Source organism: Bison bison, unplaced genomic scaffold (assembly GCF_000754665.1).
Source record: "Bison bison bison isolate TAMUID 2011002044 unplaced genomic scaffold, Bison_UMD1.0 scf7180017864531, whole genome shotgun sequence".
In the NCBI taxonomy this organism is placed as follows: domain Eukaryota; kingdom Metazoa; phylum Chordata; class Mammalia; order Artiodactyla; family Bovidae; genus Bison; species Bison bison.
Genome location: NW_011495081.1, coordinates 10,914,261 through 10,934,482, shown reverse-complemented (window position 1 = coordinate 10,934,482; position 20,222 = coordinate 10,914,261). Strand labels below are relative to the sequence as shown.

General features: G+C 44.0%; 1 long non-coding RNA gene across 1 annotated transcript; it reads right to left on the bottom strand.

The window, feature by feature from the left end:
- Window positions 1-6,743: 6,743 nt before the first annotated feature.
- LOC104982481 lies at window positions 6,744-19,684 on the bottom strand. Its single transcript, XR_824511.1, has 3 exons — window positions 19,626-19,684; window positions 17,725-17,882; window positions 6,744-6,819 (listed from the first exon to the last, which is right to left on the bottom strand). It is a non-coding gene; the product is annotated as an uncharacterized LOC104982481 (long non-coding RNA).
- Between the last annotated feature and the right edge of the window lie 538 nt (window positions 19,685-20,222).

Sequence of the window (20,222 nt, the reverse complement as noted above, 5' to 3'; positions counted from 1 at the left end):
CGATCCCTGGGTCAGGAAGATCCACTGGAGATGGAAATGGCAACCTACTCCAGTATTCTTGCCTGAGAAATCCCATGGACAGAGGAGCCAGCGGGCTACTGTCCATGGGGTCACAGAAGAATCAGACATGACTTAGCAACTAAACAACAACAAAGGCCCTGGTACAATTAATCTCTGATCTTCAATTCTTTCATTTGGACCTAAAACAGTTAATTTTTTAATATTAGGCATCCCATCAAAACAAGGTCGTGCAATTGAATATCGCCTTTGTCCCTTTGGGCTGCTATAACCTACTATAGACTGGGTACTGCAGACTATCACATTGGGCATTAGGAATTCAATATATGAATTTGGGGGGCTGTGACACAATCATTCAGGCCATCGCAAATGTCCATGAGCATGCTTCACTCACCATTCTCACTACCCCTAACAGCTAACAAATTTGCCAGGAGACATCTCTCACACAGTCGAGGGTCAGAAAAAGGAGATGGTGGTGAAAACTTATATCAGATAGCCCCTTCCTAGTGCCAGTTACAGTTTAAGCACCATAGCTTCCAAAGAGATCAAGAAAATGAGCCCCATGGTTGTAATATGTGTCTGGAGAACACCTTTTTAACTCATCCAGTCCCATCACTTCATGGAAAATAGATGGGGAAACAATGGAAACAGTGACAGGCTTTATATTTTGGGGCTCCAAAATCACTGCAGATGGTGACTGCAGCCATGAAATTAAAAGACGCTTGCTCCTTGGAAGAAAAGCTATGACCAACCTAGACAGCATATTAAAAAGCAAAAACATTATTTTACCAATAAATTCCATTTAGTCAAGGCTATGGTTTTTCCAGTAGTCATGTATGAATGTTGAGAGTTGGACTATAAAGAAAGCTGAGCACTGAAGAATTGATGCTTTTGAACTGTGGTGTTGGAGAAGACTCTTGAGAGTCCCTTTGACTGCAAGGAGATCCAATCAGTCCATACTAAAGGAAATCAGTCCTGAATATACATTGGAAGGACTGATGCTGAAGCTGAAACTCCAATACATTGGCCACTTGATGCGAAAAACCAATTCATTGGAAAAGACCCTAATGCTGGGAAAGATTGAAGCGGGGAGTAGAAGGGAACGACAGAGGATGAGATGGGTGGATGGCATCACCAACACGATGGACATGAGTTTGAGCAAGCTCCAGGAGTTGGTGATGGACAGGAAAGCCTGGTGTGCTGCAGTCCATCGGGTCCCAAAGAGTCAGACTGAACTGACTGAGGTCCTGGAAGCCATGTGAATCCTGAATGTAGGACTGTCATTATTTAGAACTCAACTCCATAGGCATATTTATACACAGTGGCTGTTGAGAGCTCCCAGATGTGGAATCCCAAAGCCACAAACTGTATTTATGTGCAAGGTTCCTATTCCCTGGTCCCAGCTCTGCTCAAATCTATAGAAACACTTCGTCTCTGTAGACAAGTCCCTATAAATCTCTCGTTGTCGAAGGATTTAGTTCACTGATTGTCAGGCATGAGCTACTTCATATAACAACTCACAGAGGAATAGAACCTTCTGCTCTGCCTTTGGTGGGGAGCTTGTTACACTAGATCACCTTTTAATGACTGTATTCCATTTTAACTCGGCTCCAGAGAGAGAAACTTCTGCTGCTGCTAAGTCGCTTCAGTCGTGTCCGACTCTGTGCGACCCCATGGACAGCAGCCCACCAGGCTCCTCTGTCTCTGGGAAAGAAACTAAAAAGAAAGAAAAGATCCTTCCTTAATGCTATGTTGCTGTTGTGTGTTTTTTCATATTGCATCCACTGAAGCAAATTAGAAAAGATGGATAGAAGTTGCTTCTGCCTCTGGAATCCCAGGGCCTTATGGCATAAAAATGGGCCAGTTGCTCACTGAAGTGGTGATGTTTCAGGGCTAAAGGACCTATTGAAATATGCGAAGACAAACTTTATAAACTGGAAGTGATACTAAATCTGCATCAGTGCTATTTTTTAACACCTGTATCTCACTGATATGTTACTTTTTAATTCCCTGTTACATTTTGCAATGATTACCTTCATTTTAATGAGTTGCAATTAATATTCAGGAGAAAGAATATTGCTTTAAGGGAGCACAGAAATAAATGCCAAAGCCTATTTTTTTTAATTGGTGGAGATTTATGTCTGCTTGCATCCTCAGTCCTCTTAGTCATGTCAGACCCTTTGGACTGTAGCCCACCAGACTCCTCTGTCCATGGGATTTCCCAGGCAAGAATACTAGAGTGAGTTGCCATTTCCTTCTCCAGGAGATCTTCCTGACCCAGGGATCGAAGCTGTGTCTCCTTCAGTCCCTGCATTAACAGGGGGATTCACCACGGAAGCACCTGGGAAGCCCCAGATGTTATGTCTACTCTACATTGAATTAGAGATTTTAGGGGCACTATTCTCTCAGGAAAGCACTGAGACTGGAGTCTACAGAGAGTGGGGGTAAAGTATTTCACTTTGATATTGGTTAGAAAACAGAGTTTCTAACTCTTAAAGTGAAAGTCAAATCAGAGTTCTCAGAACTCTTGCAAGTCTCTTAAGATAGAGATTTCAGGTTCTGTAACATGAATAGTTCCCATATTAATAATGCCAAAAATTCAAAATTCTAGACACAAGCCACCTTGCATGAGGGATACCTATGTGACAGTTACAAACGCTTGGCTCTAATTATAATGTGCAAATCTACGTTAATTTGGACCAAATTGTCTATGTAGCAGGAGCTCTCATTAGTGACCTCCACTCGACATGACCGTGGTATTAAGCAGACTTCTCCACTCCTCTGGAAAACGCTGGGGCAGAGGACCTCGCTAGGTCTGTAACTGAAGGCTGCTGGGTTGCTCTTGGGGATGATGCTCACTGTTGTCCCCACCCTTAGATATAGATCTGCACTGGGGGTCTGTTATGTTCATCTCCAAATGGATTTCTTTTTTCTTCTAAGAGTTTTTTTTTTTTAATTTCAGCTTTATTGAGGTATAATTGACATATAAAATTGTAAGGCATTTGAAGTATACATCATGGTAATTTAATAAACGTGCACATCTCCAATCCAATTTATAGTAGTTTGCATCTGTTAACATCACGGTGTAATTTGATTAAGGACAGTGTAAATTGATGACATGAATTAAACAAGAAAGAGAGATGTTCCTATGAAAAATAAATTGAATGCTTGGAGAGATTTGATAAAGTGGAGTCACAAAAAGATTATTGATAGTTAAGGTGGAGTATACTAGAAAATAGTCTACTGCCCACCCCCACCCCCAAACACCCCTCCCTGTGTGCATATACCACCAAGAATTTAATTGGGAGAGGAGTCGAATAGTTTTCTGAACTCAGTTTACTTCTCAAGTATCTTGAGCAGAGGTCAGCAAACTTTTTCTTAAAGGGTCAGACTGCATGAACTTTATTTTTTTATTTTAAATTTACTTATTTTTTAATTAAAGGATAATTTGCTTTATAGAATTTTGTTGGTTTCTGCCAAATACCAACATGCATCAGCCACCTCCCTCCCCATCCCACCCCTGTGGTTTGTTACAGAGCCCCAGTTTGAGCTCCCTGAGTCATACAGCAAATTCCCATTGAGCATCTATCTTCCAGGTGGTAATGTACGTTTCCATGTTACTCTCTCCATACATCCCACCCTCTCCTTCCTCCCCAGCCCCAGTGTCCATAAGTCTGTTCTCTATGTCTTTGCTCCAATGCTGCTCTGCAAATAATTTCATCAGTACTATCTTTCTCGATTCCAAACATATGTGTTAGTATACGATATTTGTTTTTCTCTTTCTGACTTACTTCACTCTGTATAATAGGCTCTAGGTTAGCTTTGCAGGCCATAGGGTCTCTGTCACAACTATTCAGCTCCGTCACCATAGTGTGGAAGCAGTCATAGGCAATACCTAAATAACTGAGTGTGACTATAATCCAATGAAAGTTGATTTAAGAACACAAAATTTGCATTTCATGTAATTTTAACATGTTAGAAAATGTTGTTGTTGTTTAGTTGCTAAGTTGTGTCTGACTCTTTTTGTGACCCTGTGGACTGTAGCCCATGAGGCTCCTTTGTCAATGGGATTTCCCAGGCCAGAATACTGGAGTGGGTCACCGTTCCTTTCTCCAGGGGATCTTCTCAATCCAGGGATCAAACTCATATCTCCTGCATTACAGGCAGATTCTTTACTGCTGAGCCACTAGGGAAGACCCTTTAGAAAATATTATTCTTCTAACTTTTTTTCAACCATTTAAAAAATGTAAAATCCATTCTTAGCCCAGGGCCTTATGAAAACAGATGGCAAAGCTGATTTAGCTCAAGCCACAATGTGCCAACCCCTAATCTTGAGTCCTCACTCCATTTTAAAGAAGCAAAAACTCAAATTATAGAAGGCATGATTTATATAAGAAAGAAGATGTAGAATTTCACTCAGCCAACCCTACTGAAAGACGTCTTGACTCTATATCCAAATATTGGTGAACAACTATACCCATGAAGTTAAAAATAGAATGATTAAGGTACGTGTGGACCACTTTCAAGATTTCCCAATTTTTCCCTCATTTACAATTAAGTGTTTGTATACATATTTTTTTCATATCTGTTTAAGGTCAGGCAGGCAAGGGCCATATCTGTCAGCTTCACTGCTGGACCCTCCAGCATGGCCAAGCATTCTCATAGTGATTGCTAGGCAAGGATTTCATTCGATAAATATGTATCAAGTAGCTACTAAGCATCTTCATGCAAGACCTTCCTCCTGGTTCTATGCACACAATCATGAAAGAGACAGGCAGTGTCCTTGTTTTCATAGACTTATATATGGCTGGAAGATATAGACAACATACTATTAAATGAATATCCATCCCTTCAATAAGTAAATGTTCGATCACTATACAAGCCAATATTGTAAAAATCAGCAGCTTGCTAAGACACACCCTCTCCCAAAAATATCAGTCAAACTTAACAGAAGTTCTCTTTTCTCTGCGTATAATAGCATCTTGATATACCCTAAGTATTCAAGCATTCAGTTGTCCTTTTTCCTGACTGCAGCAGTCAATACCCCAAAAGAGAGAGAGAAATTACTGCTATACCACTACCACTTCTGAGAAGTAACGATATTCTGAATGAAACACCCATGCGGCCCAGGCTCTGTGACATGCTGAGAATCCCCTTGCCCCGCACCAGGGTGTCCACATCCTAGTCCCTGGATCCTGTGTAAATGCTCCCCACTATAGCAAAGAGGGCTTCCCTTGTGGCTCAGTACTAAAAATCCACCTGCAATGCACGGAATTCAGGTTCAATCCCTGGGTCAGGGAAGATCCCCTGGAGGAGGAAATGGCAACCCTCTCCAGTATTCTTGCCTTGGAAAGCCCATGGACAGAGGAACTTGGTGGGGTACAGTCATTGGGTCACAGAGTTGGACCCAATTTAGCAACTAAATAACAGCAACAATAGCAAAAGAGACTTTGCAGATGTGGTTATGTTTAAAGAACTTGAAAATAAGGAGCGTATCCTGATTATCCAGGTGGGCCCAATATAATCCATTGTTGTTGTTGTTGTTGTTTAGTAGCTAAGTCACATGCAACTCTTTGTGACCCCATGGACTCCAGCCTTCCAGGCTCCTCTGTCCATGGGATTTTCCAGACAAGAAACACTGGAGGAGGTTGCCATTTCCTCCTCCAGGGGATCTTCCAGACACAGGGATCAAACCTGCTTCCCCTACATTGGCAGGTAGATCCTTTACTAGTGAGCCATCAATAGGAGACTTAAATGAGAGCTTCAGAAGTCAGAGAGATGCTACAGAGGAAAAGGCAGGAGAGATCTGAAGGATGAGAAGGACTCAACCTGTCACTGGTGGTCTGAAGATGGAGGGAGCGTGAGCAAAGCATTTGGGGGCCTCTGAAACCCGGGAAGGGACTTCCGCCAACACCCAGTGAGTAAATCAGGAGCTCAGTCTGACAACAGAAAGGAACAGACTTCTGCCAACCTCCTGAAGGAGCAAGCAGATGCCATATCTCCTAGTGCCTCCAGACAGGAGGTCTTCTGGGCCTCTAAACAGGGACCCAGTCAAGGCCGCCAGACTTCTGTTCCACAGTAACTGGGAGATAAGAAATGGGAGATAATCTGTTCCAGTAGTGATTTCAAACAAAGACAGGCCCTAAGAATGCCTTTGAACATCCCTGCCCCTTCTGTGGAGAAAGGTATTTGTGCTCAGAAAATCTAGTCTGTGGTGCCAGGTAAATCACTTAGCAATCTCTTTAATGATAGAATATTTTAAAGAAAGCTGTGATGCTGATTACTGCCTAATTATTTCAAACAGGTTGTAATCATGGGCCTTATTTCTAGAACAGGCAATACAATTAAAGTTACAAAGTCACTTCCATTATGTGGCAAAGCAACTGGATGATAAATATCCTCTTGCTGAATCAAGAGTCTCCTTTAGACTAATAACGGATTAATCCGTATGTAAATCACATGGCCCAGTTACAACCTGTGTTCGACATTCTGTCTGCTTTCAAGGGGGGAAAAATAAGCATACTTCCCCAGCAGTAAAAATCGTCGGTCTTCCACCATTGAAGAACCACTCACTCTAATTCCGCCTGCTTCTGATAATGTCTCGTCCTGTACATGACTCTCCATTTCTTGCTGAGCCTGTTTGATTTATGTCATTCCAAAAAAGAGATCCAGAAAGAAGAACCACTCTGTTCAGAGGAGGAAATGGAGGCTTGTTTTTTCCTTCTTACCTGAGGATACTTTTGAGGAAGGCTGCATCTCTGTCTGGGATCTTCCCCGGTGGCTCAGCAGTAAAGAATCCACCTGCAATACAGGACAGCTGTATTCAGTCCCTGGGTCAGGAAGATCCCCAGGAGAAGGGTACAGCAACCTACGCCAGTATTCTTCCCTGGAAAATCCCACGGACAAAGGAGCCTGGCGGGCTACAGTCCATGGGGTCACGAAGAGTCAAACAGGACTGAGCACGCACGCCTACACACACCTGTTGGACCTCTTGTTTCTGTTTTCACCACCATAGACTCAAGGAGAACTTATGTACTCATTACTCAAAGTGTCAAAATTCTGTAGAAACTGGAGTAAACGTGGACTTAGTAGGTGGAAGATAAGATGCGCAGGATGCTATTTGTGACAAACCAAAAGGGAAACGAAAAACCAAACGGTGCCACTTTGAGATCTCAAGTCTCGAGGAGACACAGAAGTTACCTTAAGGAAAAGCCAAGTTGGTTTTCCTGTCTGTTTGTTCGTTGGGGGTTGTTTGTAGGGAAAGGGGACTTTTTAAGTGGAGAGTTTATTCTACAGAGGAAATGCTCAAAGCCTGGCCCTAAGGGCTTCCCTGATAGCTCAGTTGGTAAAGAATCTGCCTGCAACTCAGGAGACCCCGGTTCGATTCCTGGGTTGGAAAGATCCGTGAAGGGATAGGCTACCCACTCCAGTATGCTTGGGCTTTCCTGGTGGCTCAGCTGGTAAAGAATCTGCCTGCAATGCAGGAGACCAGCGTCCCATCCCTGGGTTGGGAAGATCCCCTGGACAAGGGAAAGGCTACCCACTCCACTATTCTGGCCTGGAGAATTCCATGGACTGGATATTCCGTGGAGTCACAGAGCCGGACACGACTGAGCGACTCTCACTTTGACTTTTCTTTCTTACAGGGAGAGGTAGAGCCAACTCGATGCTGAACTACTCTATGAGACAGTGGAAGGGCCAGGGCCTTGCACAGCCTGATCTCCGCCAGTGGCATTTTGGTGTCAGTTCTTAAACAGGCTCACACAAACCAGTTGCTAGCATCTATTCCCAACTCTGTTACATGTGCTCACATTGGTTGTCTGAAATGGGCTGCAGAGAATGTTTACATCTTGGAAATGTGCAACGCCTACGTATCAGTACTCTTGCTCTAGGAGAGCCAGTGGTTAAACATGAACCAGAAATCCCTTGTTATCCCTGATATCTTCCTTTGGCCCTGTCCCTGCTTTATGTAAGTTCCATCTCAGAAAACCTTCCCTAACTACCTGGTAGAAAATAACACATCCACCATCTTTCTCTATCCTCACGGTTTTCAAAACCAGCTGCGTACTAGAAACACCTAGGGAGCTTTAGCATCTAGTAAAGCCTCACTTTAGACCACTCAGATCAGAAACTCTAGCTCCACAGGAGATTCCAGTGGGAGGCCCAGGCTGAGGATCATCATTCTAGGCCCTTATCCAGCTTGTTCTTCATAACGATTGCAGCTATCTGCAATGATATCTTTATGCATTGTGCCCTTGCTAGCAGAATGCAGGTCACATGGGGGCAGGGCCATTGTCTGATTGTTCAACACTGAATCTTTGAACCTGGAATCAAGCCTTACACATAGGGGACAGTAGATAATTTGAGGAAGGAAGGGAAGGAGAGAAGAAAGGGGAGAGAAAGGAAGGGGAGGGGACAGGAAGCAATATTTTGCATAGCTAGCATCTCTGGAAGGGTATTAAGTTGCTAACTGATCTATTCCCTCTTCAGGAAATTAGAGGAAAGAAGATTCTGACCTGACAGTGAAACTGAGCTTACAACATAAGGGCAGGCTGTGGGAGGTGGGGAGGGTGGAGTTTCTGAGGCCAGAGACGCACCACCAAAAGAGCAAAAAGTTAATGATCAACGTGTAAGGTGATAGCTGACAACCAACTTTAAGATCTATGTTCTGTTACTGCACAAACCAGCTTTGTGTTTAGGTTCTCTGAGAACCAGAGGAACCAGCTGTACCTGCGCTTGGGATAAGGCAGTGCAGGGAGACACGGGAGTGCCGGGTTGCTCAGCTCCAGAGGATTCTGCTCACATCACAGGCAACATGAAAAGCACCCCCTGGAGCTGTGCAGCGCACAGACCACATGGGCATGCCAGCAGCCTGGGAAGAAGAGCAACCTGGAAAATGGATTGTTGAACAGACCGCATAACCAGAGAGGAGCTCAGGGGAAGAGTCCTCTTTATTTTTTTAGCTTTTAAAAAAATTTTATTGAAGCTTTTTAAAAACATTTGTTTTATTGAAGTATAGTTGATTTACCATCTTGTGCTAATTTCTACTGTTATAGCAGTGATTCAGCTATACACACACACACACACACACACACATATACAGATACACATTCTTTTCATATTCTTTTCCATTGTGGTTTATCACGGAATACTGAACACAGTTCCCTGTGTTATACAGTAGCACAATTGTTATCCATTCTCTATATAAAATAGCTTCCATCTGCTAATCTCAAATTCCCAATCTACCCCTTCCCTACCCCCTCCCCTTAGCAAGTGTGTTCGGACGAGTGAGCTCTTAAAGACCTAGGAGGAAGCAATTAGGATGAGCTCTCTGAATGGAAAAAAAAGTTAAATTTTAAATCAAGTCATCACCTAGCCACAGGAAAGGGCTGTGCTGCTATACCTGGAAGAAAATACTAAATATATGGTTTTGGCCGTTTCTAGCTTCTCAGTCCATCTGTTCACGTGTTCTGAGAGCCAGAGACCAGGGCCAGGGTCTGTGGGATCTGGGTAGTATCAGAGAGTAGGTCAGTATAAAGAGCTCAGATCTATGAATTAATGGGACTTCCCAAGTGGATCAGTGGTTAAGCCTCTACGCTTCCAGGGCAAGGGGCTCAGGCTTGATCCCAGGTCAGGAACTAAGATCTCACATGCCATGCCAGCCAAAAAAGGGGGGGAGAAAACAACCAAGAGTTGAGACTTGTTCTCAGGGGACGTGTCCGTGAACTTTTTGTGTTTGTTTCCCCATGTCATGTGGTAGCTGTGAACCTCACATGGGACTGGGAGGTGCCGACGCGGACTAAACCAGCTTGGCCGCTAGGGGGAGACAAAGGAAGCTGGTGCTCAGTGGAGGCTGCGAGGGCTTCTTGCAGACCCAGCGGTAGGGAAGTGAGGACAAGCCTGCCTGGGCCTGGGGGAGCAAGAAAACATTCACAAGGAACAACAGATGAAGAAGAACAGTGGGGTCTTGGATTTCTTGAGCCTGATTTTGTTTTTTTGCACCTGCCTCCTTTGGCCCTTTCCCCAGACAACCCTCGAAGAGCAATTTTATCACCCTTGAATTGACCATTCAATAATAAATAGCTAGTGGCTTGAAGGTCCTCCCTGCTGTTGAAGCAGACGGCTGGTGCCGGATGCATGCCTGAGAAAGCTAAGCAGGCTGCAGTGATCTGGGTGAGTGGATGGCTGGCATTACCAGACGGGACCACACGTGAAAGAACACCAGCTTGAGGGAGCCCTGGGTCTTGTCCACTGGGGCTGCATAAAAGGGCAGAGGAACCTCCACAGAAACGGGGCATAAATGCTAGATTTCTAGGCAAGGACTGTAGAAGGACCCACCAGTGGAATAGGAAATGGATGCTTCTCATCAAAAGAACTACGGAGTAAGGTCCGCAGGATGAGGCCTCTGAAATTAACTTCACTGTCACCCTAGAGAAAAAGACTCAGCTTTAAGTAGTCACCACCCCAGAGTAAGAACCCAGCCTCAGATACACAGGCCCAGTAAGAGATTTCCTTCCCCTTTTCCACTCTTCTCTCTCACCAATGAACTTGGGAAGAGTCAGTGCTGAGCCAGCAAGCTGTAGAGAAAGAAGCAGAAGGTAGAAACAGAGAAAAGTCAACTAACCCCCTGGATCCCTGCCAGCTGCCAGCCTGAGGCTGGCTGGCCCCCAGTGAACAAGGAGAGAGAACTTGACTTAAAGACTTCATCATTTTAATCTCAGAGCTGACATTCTCATTCCTGTGTCTAACCCTTGTCTCCAACTTAAGCAATCTGGGAACTTTCTGTTATGTGAAAGGGATAATAGTCATGGGCATAAGGAGGCAGGGAGAGGTTTCCCCCACTGAACAAATTTCAAAGGGACTATGAGAGACAAAAAATAAATAAATAAATAAAAGTAAAATTGCAGTTGTGTTACAATATCATTGGTCTTGTTCAAGATTGTAAAATTTTGGAAAGACTGTGCCCACCCCAACAATTATTTTCTGCAAAATGGAAAAGAGGATGAAATACATTAAGGAATGATACATTCTCTACTGACAATAAGAACTGTGGTTTGGGGAAGAGATTATGGCAGTATCTTAGGAGAAGGCAATGGCATCCCACTCCAGTACTCTTGCCTGGAAAACCCCATGGACAGAGGAGCCTGGTAGGCTGCAGTCCATGGGGTCGCTAAGAGTCGGACACGACTGAGCAACTTCCCTTTCACTTTTCACTTTCATGAATTGGAGAAGGAAATGGCAACCCACTCCAGTGTTCTTGCCTGGAGAGTCCCAGGGACCGGGGAGCCTGGTGGGCTGCCGTCTCTGGGGTCGCACAGAGTCAGACACGACTGAAGCAACTTAGCAGCAGCAGTAGTGCAAAGTGACAACGCTAGAGTGATCCAGAAGTGATCTTGGAAAGCATAATATTCAGAATCCTTGACTAGCACTCTAAAACCAGAGACAACAATCCCTGAATATCCTTACCAAGGAAGAATGGGGCTCTTTAGCATCACTAAGATTTATGTGCAAAAAAATAAGAAGTCAAATGTAAAGTGAGAGAGAACTCCCTGTCAGTCGGTCAGTTCAGTCACTCAGTGGTGTCCGACTCTTTGCGACCCCATGGACTGCAGCACGCCAGGCTTCCCTATCCCTCACCAACTCCCCGGAGTTTACTCAGACTCATGTCCATCAAGTTGGTGATGCCATGCAACCATCTCATCCTCTGTCGTCCCCTTCTCCTCCTGCCCTCAGTCTTTCCCAGCATCAAGGTCTTTTCAAATGAGTCAGTTCTTCGCATGTGGTCAAAGTATTGGAGTTTCAGCTTCAGTATCAGTCCTTCCAGTGAATATTCAGGACTGATTTCCTTTAGGATTGACTGGTTGGATCTCCTTGCAGTCCAAGGGATCCTCAAGAGTCTTCTCCAACACCACAGTTCAAAAGCATCAACTCCCTGTCAGATCACATTAAAACATAGCAAGAGGTTCCCTGGTGGCTCAGACAGTAAAAGAATATGCCTGCAACACAGGAAAATCAGGTTTGACCCTTAGGTCCAGAAGATGCCCTGGAGAAGGGAATGGCAACCCACTCCAGTATTCTTGCCTGGAGAATTCTGTGGACAGAGGAGCCTGGAGGGCCACAGTCCATGGGGTGGCAAAGAGCCAGACACGACTGAGTAACTAACCCTTTCACTTTTTCAATTGCTCCAGAGCTGGAGGATTTGCCATCAATGGATGCACAGTAAGAAAATTCTCCAACTGAATTAGGAAGAAATTTTCAAATATGATTAAAACCAATGATGAAAACAGGAATGTGAAGGCCTCCCTCCTCTTTCAAGGGGTAGAGGACAGCAGGGCATGTTTTTTCAAAATGATACAGAGAAAGCTCTCAAGAGAAGACTAAAGCCAGAGGCTTCAGAGAGAAACAGCTGTCTCCCCTGCCGCAACATACTTAGTGAAGAACCAGAAGAGACAAAAATGGCAAAATTGGAGCTGGAATAGTGAAAACTCAAAGAGCAAGTGAGAAGTTTGTACAGATAGAGTCATAACAGAAGAAGGAAGACTCAGAAACCTAAAGACACCACCTACAGGGTCTTAAAATCAGCAGGACTGAAGGGAGAAAGGGTGGATGGGGAGCTGGTGAGGGGAAAAAAGCCACAGGTGGGGATAGAACTCAAAGGGAACATAGGAAAGTTCCAAAAGCGAGCAAAGGTAATCTACAAGGAACCCAGAGGACACAGAGATAAATTAGGCATGTCCTTGCCATCAGATGCCTTTAATCTGGACATGAAGATCTAGATACAATTACCTTTAACAAAAATTGTGACCTGATGATACAGGAACACAACATAAGAATATGTGAATTGAAAAAAGTAGCCTTTGAAATTAACTTTAAGATATGCATGGTTTGCTTTGGAGTGGACTTTACATAGAAACACTTGGGTGAAAAGTGTTCTGGGAATGGGAAGCAGCATGGATAAGGCAGAAAACTGTAAAAGAATTCTCAGAGGTCTAACATAGCCTGAACTATTGCCAAACACACAAGAAGAAAGGTTTTCAGCCATTTAATAATTAACAAGTAGATAATAAATTGAGTAGGGTGATCTCATTATTCAACAGGAGCAGAGTTCCTGAGTGAAGTGGACTAATCACTAAAATCTAGCATTGCATTGATGTCATCTACCAAGATCAGAAAAACACCTGAATTCCTGATGTCCATCCCAGAAAGATTCCAATTTAATAATTTTAAGGTAAATCTCAATGCAATCCATTAATGAGCCTGAGTATGTGGGAACCATGGAAGATTTTTTGAGAGATCTTGAGGAAACTTTTCACCATATTTCTGAATGGATAAAATATGATAAGACAAGTATAACAAGGATATGTTACTGTGATAAATTAGGTAACTGTTCTCAATTCTTCACTGTCTCTTGTAATAAGATCTTGCCGTGCCCAAGAGTGGGCAGAGTACACTTCTCCACTCTGTTGATGTTAGGTTTGGCCAAAGTAATGTGGATAGGATGACAGTGTCTAGTCCAGAATCAAAGTTTTAGGAAGGTGTTCTATCTTTTAAGCACCTGCCATCGATCATGAGAAGAATATGGCAGGTGCTTCATTCAGGAAGAATACGGAGACGCATGGAACAGGCCTGAAGCCAACTTGGTGCCAAACTAGCCAAACAGCATCCTGAGGAAGAAATGCCCCAGCAGAACCGCAGGCCCTTGAGTAAGAAAATAAATGCTTACTGCTATAAGTTACTGAGATTTGGCAGTTTGTTATATACATTTTTACAGCAATAGCTGATTAATACACTAATTAAATTAAATTCAAGGCTACGCTGCATCCTAAGCTAAATTGCCACCCCAAATTATGCAGTTACTCTATTCAAAATAACTAACTCCCCAAATGTCCTATAGAAATCAAAAGGCGATATAAAAACAGTCTATTTATTGTGGGGATTTAACAAGTTCAAATTACATCCCCACATGTAACAGAACACAAGTCAATCTCACCTTTTGCCACATATGTAACATGACATTTCCCAAACCCATTCCTGAAGAAATCTAACCCCATGCTACTGTTGACAGAGATCAGAATAGAGTCTCTAAGGTAACAAGGGAAGGCTGAAATGATCCTTCCCTTTCAACCTCAGCAGGATGCCAGGGAGTCTATCATAGTTTGGAAAATTCTACATTTGACGCTACACTCAAGTATGAGAAACCTCACAAGAAGACGTTAAGCATTAGTGTGGCTGGATCTAGAGTCTGTCACCCAGAGTGAAGTAAGTCAGAAAGAGAAAAGCATTCCGACGACCCAGAGGGATGGTATGGGGAGGGAGGAGGGAGGAGGGTTCAGGATGGGGAACACATGTCTACCTGTGGCAGATTCATTTTGATATATGGCAAAAATCAATACAATATTGTAAAGTTAAATAAAATAAAATTTAAAAACAAGAAAGAGAAAAGCAAATATTGTATATTAACACATACATATAGAATCTAGAAAAAAAATGGTACTGAAGAACCTATTTGCAGGGCAGGAATAGAGACAGAGATCCAGAGAATGAGCTTGTGGGCGCAGCAGGGGAAAAGAAAGTGGTGGGATGAATTGAGAGTAGCGCTGACGTGTATACACCGCCACGTGTGAAATAGATTACTGGAGGGAAGCTGCTGTACTGCACAGGGAGCCCAGCTCAGCGCTCTGTGACGACCTAGACGGAGGAGAGGGAGGTCCAAGAGGGAGGCGATATACGTACACATATAACTGATTCACTTAGTTGTACAGTAGAAACTAATACAATATTGTAAAAGCAATTATGAAAGTGAAAGCGTTAGTTGCTCAGTCATGCGCCCAACCCTTTGTGACCCATGGACTATAACCCTTCAGGCTCCTCTGTCCATGGAATTCTCCAGGCAGGAATACTAGAGTGGGTTCCCATTTCCTTCTCCAGGGGATCTTCTCGACCCAGGGATGAAACCTGGGTCTCCTGCATTGCAGGCAGATCCTTTACCATCTGAGCCACCATAACTTTTTTAAAAAGATGTTAATCATTACATGTTGATTATAACATTATGGCCAGCATACATGGGGGAATAGGTTCTTCTCTCAGAGAATAACATTGAGATACTCATGTCTTATAAAATTTAAGAATTTGCAATGATGTCAACCATTTTTTTTTGCAATCACCAGATTTTCCTTTAGTGATGCTTCATGACCTTATTCAGTAGATTTAAGTCTTCTTCATTTCTATATTCTTTTTTGAGCCCTGTGACCCAAACACATAAGTGCTAAATTAAGAGTGAGCCCTATCAAGTGAGTTAGACCTGAGTACAGATTCTTTCAGTCCTATGCCAAAGGCTTTGGAACTGCTAGAGGCAAGAAAACCTGCCTCTTTATACCTATATTATTTTTCTGTCTGGGAACCACCTCTATCAGATTCCTGAACTAAAGTTGTCATAGATGGTTCTAGAAACCTGTGCCCCAAGGGCTCAATGAGAACCAAACTTCTGCCATTATTCTTTTCAAAAGTTTAGCCTTTGCTTGGTCTTTTAATGCCTGAGCCTTGAATAACCATTTCAATGCCAGCAAAATATTTCCATATGTCACATCTTTTCTTGCAGCAGTGGGATATGCCTCTGGTATTCTACTTACCTCTCTTATTTCCCTGTTCCTTTAAGAAAACCCAGCTGTGCTTTTAATGGCTTATCTTGTTCTTAGTTCGCTGCCTTTCCTTCTCCACTGAGCAAGGACAACCACTCTGTCCAAAGAGAAAAACCTTCCAAGTCTAAGGTACTGTGCGTGCATGTGTGTGTATGTGCATGCTAAGTAGCTACCGTCGTGTCCACCTCTGTGTGACCCTATGGACTGTAGCCCACCAGGTTCCTCTGTCTATGGGATTCTCTAGGCAAGAATACTAGAGTGGGTTGCCATGCCCTCCTTCAGGGGATCTTCCTGACCCAGGGCTCAAACCCACATCTCTTGTGTCTCCTCCAGTGGCAGGCAAGTTCTTTACCACCAGCACCACCTGGGAAGCTGATCCAATTCATTTCAACTGGTTTATGGGGTTTGGGACATCTCTGCATTTATTTTTCCCTTGCTTCACATGCATTTAAACTGTTAAGATACTTAAATCATTTGAGGTAGTAGATCCTGTGTAATTCATGAATAGCCAACCCAAGGGCTGAGAACCCATAGATAAGAGGAAAATGAAAATGGCAAAAAGAGAGTGATGAAAATTTGGGAATTTTAAGACATTGACAAGCTATATGCGTGAAAGTGTTTTGGGCTTTGAGGGTAAGACCAGAATATTTAGCAACTATAAATATTGTTAACACATTTGAGAATTGAATACAATAGTATATGCCAGTGCTTTGGAAAGTATCAAATCCAGAGAGTAAGGGACTTTTATTAGGAGTCATCACCATTTTTTAAGATGCCACTAATGACTGTATTTATGGAGAGATGTGGCCAGGAGTACTGGCATCAGGGAAACTTTCTGGATGCAAGAGACTGTCCTTGCCTTTGAGGCTGGGGAGAATAAATTAGCATCCATTTTCATGCCTAAGGCTTTGGCAAACACGGGTACTTTGTCAGGTAAGACAAGGCTTTTCCAGCCTGAAAAGGAAATGTCACCTGGTCCCTGCCACTGGCCTGAATTTAGCCCACAAAGAGCTGCACCCCAAGTCCAGGACAGAAGAATAATGGTGGGGATGTGGGGTGTCGGAGTTCAAGACCAAGTTAGACTCACCAGCTGCATCGGTACAAGGGCCCTCCTAGTTCCAGCCAAGAATGAACAAACCCTCTGACTCCAAAGCCTCCAGGACACATGGGGTGGGGGCAAAGGTGAAAAATTATATGGGAGAGATTCATCTTCATCTCTCAGGCATGATCAGATTTGGGTTTGGACCATCCTTACTAACGTGCATAGCCAAATAACAGCACAAAGCTGGCAAAGACCAACACAGACTGTTAAAGCAAATCCTCAGGGTGCTCTGCTATCCCGGATTTTTTTTGATGGATGAAGCGAATGCTTGCCAGGGGATGAGAGGTCCAGAACGAACACCAGCAGGCCCTGGAGCATTTGGAGAAGACCCAGGGAGAGCAAGTGTCCACCTTCAAAGCTTACAGAGCTAGAGTCTGGTAGAAAGGCATGGATGACCTCCAGCCACAATGGTTGGTGGAAAGCTCAAAGTGTGTCACCAAAAAGTAATGAGGCTGCCTGAGGGAGGCTCAGTCATGTCCCACTCTTTGTGACCCCATGGACTGTAGTCCACAGCTCCTCTGTCCATGGGATTCACCAAGCAACAATCCTGGAGTGGGTTGCCATTCCCTTCTCCAGGGGATCTTCCTGACCCAGGGATCGAACCCAGGTCTCCTGTATTGCAGGCAGATTCTTTCCAGTTTGAGCCACCAGAGAAACCCAGTGAGGCTGCCTGGGGGTCAGTAAATCCATCAGGAAGAACGATGTCCAGAGAGCAGCTGCCCTGGCATTGGGAACCTCAATTCTCCACGTGATTGAGGACAGGTGACTGAACTGTGTGCAGACCTCAGCACACCGAAGCTGCACAGCCAGACAGCCTGTGTTCCCCAGTGAGGAACACTGTGGAATGATGGGCACCTGTCTTGGAAAGACCGTGTCAGAACTCCTTTGTCATATAGTTCTTTCTATTTCACTTTCCCAGTGCTGTACACCTCTCATGCAGGGCCCATCCACATGACGAATACTCACTGAGCTTCACAGAATTCTGTCCTAGAAGTACACACAGAGGCCCTCAGATGCATTTGAGAAGCTGAAGAAGGATTTTCTGGTCTTCACTAAGAAATCATTGCAGTGGCTTTGTCCAAGCTCTTTCCTGGGCTATAGGACAGGACCAGTGAAGAATCCGCCTGCAATGCAAGAGACCTGGGTGTAATCCCTGGAGAAGAAAATGGCAAACCTCTCCGGTATTCTTGCCTGGAGAATCCCAAGCACAGAGGAGCCTGCAGATTACAGTCCATGGGGTTGCAAAGAGTCGGACATGACTGAGCAACTAACACTTAACACTTACTAATGAAGACAAAGTGGGTTTTCCTGGCATAACAGGGTAGTTTAGGACAACCAGAATTCCAGTCCTGGCTCCAGAACTTACTAGATAAGTAACATGAGCTGAATGTCTTCGCTCTGTAAGTCCCTAGAAAAATGAGGACAACAACATTAACTCTGCTCATGTCCTACCTCAACTGTCTGCGATAAAGATTAAATGGAAAATCCTGTGCCCACAAAGTTTGGTTTTTTAAACTTTGAAACATACATAAATATTTCATTAGTGGGGCTGTGTCTTCTTATGCTACATCCATTGCTGCTGCTGCTGCTAAGTCACTTCAGTCGTGTCCGACTCTGTGCAACCCCAGAGACAGCAGCCCACCAGGCTCCCCTGTCCCTGGGATTCTCCAGGCAAGAACACTGGAGTGGGTTGCCATTTCCTTCTCCAATGCATGAAAGTGAAAAGTTAAAGTGGAATCGCTCGGTCGTGTCCGACTCTTAGTGACCCCATGGACTGCAGCCTACCAGTGTCCTCCATCAATGGGATTTTCCAGGCAAGAGTACTGGAGTGGGGTGCCATTGCCTTCTCCGACTACATCCATTAGAAGAACTCAAAGGAGAATAAAAGGTAAGATGAAATTAGACAAGACTTTCCCTCAAAACTCTCAGCTCTGAAGTGAACTTCCTGTCACTAATTAACAGAACAAACACCCACAGAATCACTGGCATTTATTGTGGAGAAGGCTTCTCTGGTGTCTCAGAAGGTAAAGAATCAGCCTGTAATGCATGAGACCAGGGTTCAATCCCATGCCAGGAAGATCCCCTGGAGGATGGCCTGACAACCCACTCCAGTATTCTTGCCTGGAGAATCCCATGGACAGAGGAGCCTGGCTGGCCACAGTCCATGGGGTTGCAAAGAGTCAGACGCGACTGAGTGACTAACACTTTCACATTCATTTTTTCATGGGGAAAGGGAGCTAAGAATTCTCTAGTAGAGACAGAATAGCACAGCAGAGGAAAGTTTGGACTTGAAGTCAGACCACCTGTCTCTGTTCCTCACCTCCTTGAGTAAACACTGAGTTTTGCTAAGTCTCAGCTCCTTGTCTCTAAAATTGCAGTGATGATTGGACCCAGCTCATGGGGTTATTTTGGAGATGGATCAAGGTAAAGTGTATAAAATGCTTAGAAAGCTGTGCTTAGCACTTAATAAACGCTCTCTAAACAATGGCTGTCATTGTTTTATGGAGGCCAACTCTGTAGTGCAGAGACACTAAGTGGTTTGTGCAAACAAGAACCTGAACTCACAGCCAGTTCTTTCTCCAGGACCTCACACAGAATTTCATGGTTTCTCTGTGATTTGGAAACCTAGAACAACTCTGCTTCCCAGGTTGCTCAGATGGTAAGGAATCTGCCTGCAAAGTGGGAGACTCAGGTTCAATCCCTTGAGAAGGGAATGGCAAGCCACTCCAGTATTCTTGCCTGAAGAATTCCATGGACAGAGGAGCCTGGCAGGCTACAGCCCATGGGATCCCAAAGAGTCAGACACAACAGCGAGTAACATTATCTTTAGGACAACTTTGGCTGGGTATCTGGACATCCATACCTACCATTGGGAATGTCCGTAACTTCCATGTTCAGTCACCTTTTAGCTCAGGTTCAGTGCTGAAAAAAACTAATTAATGAATTAAACTAAAGAAAAAAGAAGCAAAAGAAAACAGACCAAGGCAAATGCACAAGAGAAGATCAGCTCATGCTAACATTATGCACCTTCCTTACCATCAAGGAGGTCATTTTCTGATGCCAATTTTATACCAATTTTAAGCAGTGTTAAAATGCCAAGAAATACCTTATCTTGAATTGGATCCATTGCATAGGTGTCTCCGAAGATTAATTACTGAGTTTTCGTATGCATGTTCTGGTACTGTCCTTTGTCAGTTCAGTTACAATGGCGGAAGAAACATTTCATAGGAGGGCACTCAATATCTCCAAAGAAATCAGCTTCCTCCCCTCTCTGGCATCACAGATCTTACTACAATGAGGGAGCTCCTCCGTTCTGCATTATCACAGATCCGATATGAATGAAAGATCTTCTCTTGGCTAGAATTGTTGACGATGTAAGCAGGGAAAAAGGCCTTTCCTCTGAAGAAGCCAGAGTTAAGTCAAAAAGCAGAAGGAGGAGCTGTCTTGTATCTAGTCCCTGGAGT